The following is a 7,275-nucleotide window of genomic DNA, read 5'->3' on the forward strand; positions in this document are numbered from 1 at the left end:
TGAGGAGCTACAATGAGAATGAGAAGCAACACGCGAGATTAAAAAGGTCAAAATGGAATTTATTGTTTAAATTTGGTAATAAAATAGACAGTAAGCGAAATGTATTGCAATTTATTAGATAGGTGTAAAGTGTTCTGTTCACTAAAATTGACTGACTAAAAGATGGATTCTTCGAATTTAAGAAATGATATTCTCTCATAAGAAGTGATAAAAATGATAGAGTTATGTTTACCCAGCCATATTTTGAATTAATAGTCATATGGAACAAGTAGAACAAAAATGCATAATAAATCAATTAGACTACTATAATAAGCAGTGATTTATTATAATGTTTGTCTGCATTTGGAGAAAAACAATTATATGAAAAAAGTAAAATGACTCATGTTTGGTGATCAGTGTTGCACTTTTACTAAATAATATTGTGCAGGGAGGAAAATTTAGCGATTACGATTGAGTCAAGAAAAACTTAAGAGCAGAAGTTAAGGAAAACTTAATAAAAGTTTGGAAAATTATGATTTTCTCAATTAGAGATATTTTTGGAAATGCAGTATTAAAATTGGGTTATTATTCTGTTGTGTACTTTGTATATTAAGATCACTAGTTGGAAAACCACGGTTAAACGAATGAAAATGCGGAAAAAAGATAATGAAAACTAATTTGAGAGGGCAACCAAATTGATATCTACAAACCCTGGATGTTGATTCCATTAAATGAGGAATTGAGGACGAAGAAGATGATTGATGAGCCAGACCCTAGAGGATATCTACACCGCAAGAAAACTTTCAATAGTATAAGAGACTTTTATGTTTGATATACTCTACATAACTGTGACAATAACATGCAATGCAAGAACAAAGGTATACACACACTTATAACAATGTTTCAGTTTGTCTGACTAGGAGACCTCGATTCTTTTACTTTTTCCATTAAACAAAAAATAAAGAACAACTAAAAGAAATAAAATGTATGGAAGAAGATGTTTGGCTCGAGTGCTCCTCCGGAGTGTGGTGGCTTAATCCAGTAATTGAAAAGGAGAATGGGTGACTCAGTTGAGTCACTAAGTAGCATAACTGAGGGAGCTGGATTTTGAAACTACAATCTGGAAAAAAACTAGTGAAAGTGAGGCTTAGATAAGCCTCAGAGGAGGGAATGTAGAAGATTTTATTATTTAGAAAACAAGTAATTTTGCTATATATTTGGACACAATTATTTCTTCTGTTTGTGACTTTGGATTTCCTCTGTGTATGTGAAAGACCTTGAATGGAATGTTGTTTGCTGCAGAAAATTCTATTCTGAGAAGTCACATGGTAAAAGACCTTTACCCAAAACTATCTATAGGGTGTGTTACCTTCTTTGGAAGAAGATGTATGTATATAACTCTGAACCAAAATGTACTCGGGAGCGCACTGGAAGGCCAGAGGGCCATAGAGCGTTAGAGCGCCGTTCTATGGAACGGGACGGCGTTCGAAAATAAAGTCTAATTATTTCTGGCATCAAAGATCTCTGCGAAGTTATTTTTCAGAAAGATTGAAAACCACAACAGGCTCCGCCCTATCTTAGCTTTCACCTGCAGATCCAGTGTGCTGCGATTTCCAGTTCCGAGGAATTGGTATCGTTAGTGTTTTGTTAAGAAAAAGTGAACAAAACAAATAAAAGTATTAAGAAAAAGGCAGATGTTTGATTTTTCAATAAATGGGCAGCTCATAACTCTGTTGAGTAAAGATGAGCTTTTTAAAGGAGGTTTTTCTAATGCTGTTGCTAGTTAAATATTTACTGGACAGCTGAACATTATGAGAGTGAGAATAATAAAAAGAGTTTATTAGATGAAATGTATCTAAAAAAACAGGAAAACTCTGTATCTCAGCCTCCTCGTCGGGGACTACTGGTTTTTCCCTATCTCCACACTGAGGTGTCGAGATCGTGGAATAAACCGGTTTCTATTTTATGTGTTTAATACCCAAACGTCTTAACTAGAGTAATGTTATGGGTATTAAGTATCATGTTATGACAGTGCCTTGGATTATAGAGACGCTTGCGAGCTTTCTCTCTCCCGAGTCGGCGTCATCATTTTTAACCCCGACGTTACCCACCAGCCATCTTTAATAATAAATAAATGTTATGAGGCAGTACTGGTGGGTAAAGTATTTAAGGACATAGATGAATGTGAGGATGTCAGCATTGACTCTATTTGAGAATATATTCGAGATATATATGTTTATATGTATACGTTTTTCTGATGTAAAAATAAAGAAAAAGAAAGATAAAAATGTCTGTTCTTCTGGACGCTCCGCTTTCAAGAAAACTAAACCTTTCAGCGGCGTTCCAGAGGTTTCTTCCTCACCAATCTATGTTCCTTAAACTGGCATAGAGTGCAAAGAAGAAGACCTGATGCTGAGGCTATCAGGCTTCTAAGGGTGGTCCCCTCCGGGGTAGGGACGGTTTTGAGAAATCGTTTCTCCTCGGCGCCCTCTGGGGTGCGACTCTCTGAGGAGGGTCGCAGCGCTGCCAGTTCGGTTGTTCCCTGCCGGTTCACCGTTCAGGGCACCGAGGTGTCAGCGTCCCCATACGATCCTCCGAGGAGGGTCGTAGAGCAGTCAGTTCGGTCTCCCTGCCGGTTCGCCGTTTCAGGGTGCCGAGGTGCCTGCTTTTTCCTACGATCCTCCGAGGAGGGTCGTAGGAACTAAGCTGTTAGAGGTAGGCAAGATCTAAATAAAAAGAGGACTGTCGTCATCTCTAATAAAGCTTAGACAAGAAGTCCTGTCGAAAATATAAAAGGAGGGACGGTTTTGAGAAATCGTTTCTCCTCGGCTCCCACTGGGGTGCGACTCTCTGAGGAGGGTCGCAGCGCTGCCAGTTCGGGTGTTCCCTGCCGGTTCGCCGCTTCAGGGCGCCGAGGTGTCAGCGTCCCCGTGCAATCCACCGAGGAGGGTTGTAGAACGGTCGGTTCGGTTGTTCCCTGCCGGTTCGCCGCTTCAGGGCACCGAAATGATTGTTCAAGCAAATCCAGAGGCCAGTCTCGAGAGACTGGTTCCCCTTATCTGAATTTCTGGCAGCGTGGAAACTTCTGCCAAATATTTCTCTATGGGTCCTGCACATAATAAAAAAGGGTTACAGCGGTTCTCGTCAGCCCAGATTTCAGGGGGTCCTCCCTACGGTAGTGGACTCACAGCAGGCTCTGGTTATGGAGCAGGAAGTGCTTACACTCAAACAGATTGTATCACAGATTCAGTCCGAGGACTGGTTTGTCTCAATAGACTTGAAGGACGCCTACTTCCAAGTATCTATTCATCACAGGAAGTTCCTGAGGTTCGCTTTAAAAATGGGGCGAAGCATACCAGTATCGGGTTCTTCCATTTGGCCTAGGTTTATCACCCCGCACCTTTACAAAATGCGTGGATGCAGCTCTGGCTCCTTTGAGATTCCAGGGCATTCGCGTATTGTATTATATCGACTATTGGTTGATCCTAGCTCAATTTGAGTATATGGCAGTTCGGCATCGAGATGTCGTTCTGTCTCATTTAAAGATGTTGGGGTTGCCACTCAACGCCAGAAGAGTGTGATACACCTGTACACATTCCCCCCGTTACCAATGCTCCCGGGAGTTCTGCTGGGGTGCGACTCTCTGAGGAGGGTCGCAGCGCTGCCACTTCGGTTGTTCCCTGCCGGTTCGCCGCTTCAGGGCGCAGAGGTGTCAGCGTCCCCGTGCAATCCTCTGAGGAGGGTTGTAGAACGGTCAGTTCGGTTGTTCCCTGCCGGTTCGCCGCTTCAGGGCGCCAAAATGATTGTTCAATCAAATCCAGAGGCCAGTCTCGAGAGACTGGTTCCTTTATCGGAATTTCTGGCAGCGTGGAAACTTCTGCCAAATATTTCTCTATGGGTCCTGCACATAATAGAAAAGGGTTAAACGGAGTTGTGGAAACGGTGGGCTTGGCCTCTGAGGGTGCCCAGCTCATAGAATCCGGTCTCTCGACTGAGGTCGTTGAGACCGTCCTTCAATCCAGAGCTCCTTCCACGAGAAAACTATGTACATTGAAATGGAAACTGTTCTCTACATGGCATGGAGAACGTTTTTTAAATCTTGTTAACTGCCCAGTTGGTACAGTTCTCGATTTCCTCAAGACCGTTTCTCTGCTGGATTATCTCCCTCCACCTTAAAGGTGTTCGTAGCGGCTATATCTGCTTATCACCCCTCTCGGGGCTTCTTCTCTTGGGAGAGATCTAGACCGGGTTATATTCCTAAGGTCCCACTAAATGTTGGGGGCCCAATAGTGCGGCAGGCCTTTTATCCTCCTCCCTTTAATACCCCAGATCAGGAACAGCTTAACCTGTTATGTCCAGTCCGGGCTTTAGATATCTACATTCACAGAGCTTCTCTGTGGCGTAAATCTGAGCAATTATTTGTTTGTTTTGGGTCACTCAAGAGAGGATGAGTGAGACGGGCTTTAGATATCTACATTCACAGAGCTTCTCTGTGGCGTAAATCTGAGCAATTATTTGTTTGTTTTGGGTCACTCAAGAGAGGATGCCCTGCATCTAAACAGGTGATGAGTAAATGGATAGTCGAGGCTATTCATTGGCTTATGAAGCGGCGGGACAGCCTTCACCTATGGCTGTGCGGGCCCATTCTACTCGGAGTATGGCGGCCTCTATGGCCTTAATTTCGGGAGTTTCCCTTCTTGACGTGTGTAATGCGGCAGGATGGTCCTCTCCGTATACATTTGTCAGGTTTTATGACCTTGACCTCTCCACTCCTGGGGCGAGGTTGCTTGCTTCTTAGTGTGTGCAGGACTTCACACAGAACGGGCATTTGTCACTATGGCGTAGTGGGTATGAGGTTCCCATCGCGTCTCAAACGCAGCTCGAGTTCCCTTGAAAGGGAACGTCTCAGGTTACGTATGTAACCCTGGTTCCCTGATAGGGAACGAGACGCTGCGTTTGCCTGCCATACTTCCTGCATGCCCTGATCGACTTGCTTCAGGTTTTTCAGAAGCTGTCGCGGTCTGATTTCAGGGCTGCTATATAGTTTCCTGGTCTATGACGTCACCTATGTCGTAGTGGGCTTCCATTGGACTGATTTTACACGTGCTTCAAGACGTAATCACGCAGAGCGTTCCCATCGCGTCTCAAACGCAGCGTCTCGTTCCCTATCAGGGAACCAGGGTTACATACGTAACCTGAGACGTTTTTTATGCATTTCTCAGGCTTAAGAAAAGTGTTGGGTGATTGGCATTGTAGAGGTTTAGCTATAGAATATATGTATGAAAAATATATTTAAAAAAAAACTCTAAATTGTATTGGAATCACTGTTATAGCAAAATAAAAGGAGACACTCGGTCATTGATAACCTTTTTTATTTTAATAAACAAACATATTAAAATTGTTAAACAAATGTTCTGGCGTGTTTTATTAATATAACTGATTACAGGTAGCCTAATAAAATCGGCATATTATTTGCAGATAATCGTAATTAGCGTTTATATGTAAAATGCATTTTAGATGCATGTTGTCAATAGCATGTTATCATTCGATGCAAACGTACGAGAATCTGTGCTCTAACTGTATTTTACATGCAAATATCTACAACTTTTTAATGAGATCACTGACTTGCACATTTAACATAACCAAACCCACCACATGAAGCTATTACTATAAGTCTGTGTGCAATTGTGGCCCTTTAAGGCTACACAGGAGAAAGAAAAGCAATATATCAGCTCTGAAGTTTTTATAATTTTCAAGTATAATAAAATAAAACATAAAAAATATTTAATTTAACAGTCAATTAATTTATCAATTATTTAAAATGATTAAATAACAATTAAATCATATATCACCATTTCATGGTGCACAAGAGCAGGAGAGTTTCCCAGCGCGGTGCAGAAAAAGAACAGGCTGAACAAAACCAGCCAGTACATAACAAATCAGACCAGTGATCCAAAGTTTATGAATATAGTGGTTTGTTAGAATGGTAAATAATCCTACTGTAGCAAATGGGACATATATGATAGTCATGCTAATAGTAGTAATTAGAATGATTTGAAACGCTCTTCTCCTCATGTGGTTTTCCTCTTCTCTCTCTCTTCTTCTCTCTCCTGGTCCTGACTGCTTCAGAGCCCTGAGAACAGCCAAAACACAAAACAACTGGATGCAGAGGGCCAGTAGGAACTGCAGCAAGAATTTTTTTTATGTATTTGTCCAGTTTTTGTGACAATAAACAATAAACAGAAGCAGGAGCCAAGACAGTTATACAGGCTCCAGTGCAGCGGATCACTCTATATCTGAGAGGTTTGTACTTCAGAAAGGTTACAGGATAAACCACTGCCAGGTAACGCTCAACACAGATCAGACACTGAAACAGAGGACGGCCAGTGGTGACAAATCCTAGTAAAAAGGATTTTAATGTTAAGAGACTAAAAAAACTAAAATGACAGTGCACTGATCAAACTATTCAGACAGATACCAAGTTCACAAACAGAGAGATTGAGGATGAAGAACTCTGATGCGACTCCACTTCCTGTTCCTGTGATGATGAGCCATTTAATATAGGAGTGAGTAGGAAAACCAAACAGGAGATTGATGCTGAACGACAGATTCCCAGACTTACAAGTAACCAGAAAGATTCAGTTGTGGAGTTTGTAGATTCTTCAGGTGTGGTGAAGTTCACTGTGTAGTTGTTCATCTCCTTCGTGTTTGTCTTCAGCAATATATACTGCATCGTGATTTACTGGAAAAGAGAAGCGTAAATGAACCAGTGAATTCAGCCTGAGTGAATGAACTCAGAATAAGTAAGATTTCAATATTTTTTAATGCATCCAGTTTGAACAATCCAGTTTAAAATACTAAAAATACTTTGTTTACATTCAAATAACCAGAGCACTTTTTTTATTAAGTGATATAGGCCACTTCATTCTCTTTTAATTCTCTTTTAATTCAATATCTCTAAACAATTACACTTGCCCCAAAACCCTTGGACAGATAAACACAATTACGTTGAATTATAATTATAGTTGAATTATAGTTGAAAAGAAATTCAGTCAAAAACAGAAGTTTATCACCTTGAAGAGTGAATGTCCAGTCTCTCTGGATGTGTATAAATCTCTGTGCTGTGTTTTGTAGACTGACTTCACAGCTGTCACAAGAATATATGACTTCATCTGCTACACGTCACATTAAACATCAGATTTGAATATACTTCAGATAATTTTATTTATATTTTTTCTGACAGGAGATAGAGACAGATATGGATGTTTAAAAGACACACTGCACGCGGTAGACCAA

General features: G+C 41.0%; 1 pseudogene; it reads right to left on the reverse strand.

The window, feature by feature from the left end:
- Window positions 1-5,835: 5,835 nt before the first annotated feature.
- LOC143716487 (uncharacterized) lies at window positions 5,836-6,712 on the reverse strand (annotated as a pseudogene).
- Window positions 6,713-7,275: the final 563 nt, after the last annotated feature.

The sequence above is a fragment of the Siphateles boraxobius genome, unplaced genomic scaffold (genome assembly GCF_051911475.1).
Source record: "Siphateles boraxobius isolate OS27281-9 unplaced genomic scaffold, OSU_SipBor_1 6, whole genome shotgun sequence".
Classification (NCBI taxonomy): domain Eukaryota; kingdom Metazoa; phylum Chordata; class Actinopteri; order Cypriniformes; family Leuciscidae; genus Siphateles; species Siphateles boraxobius.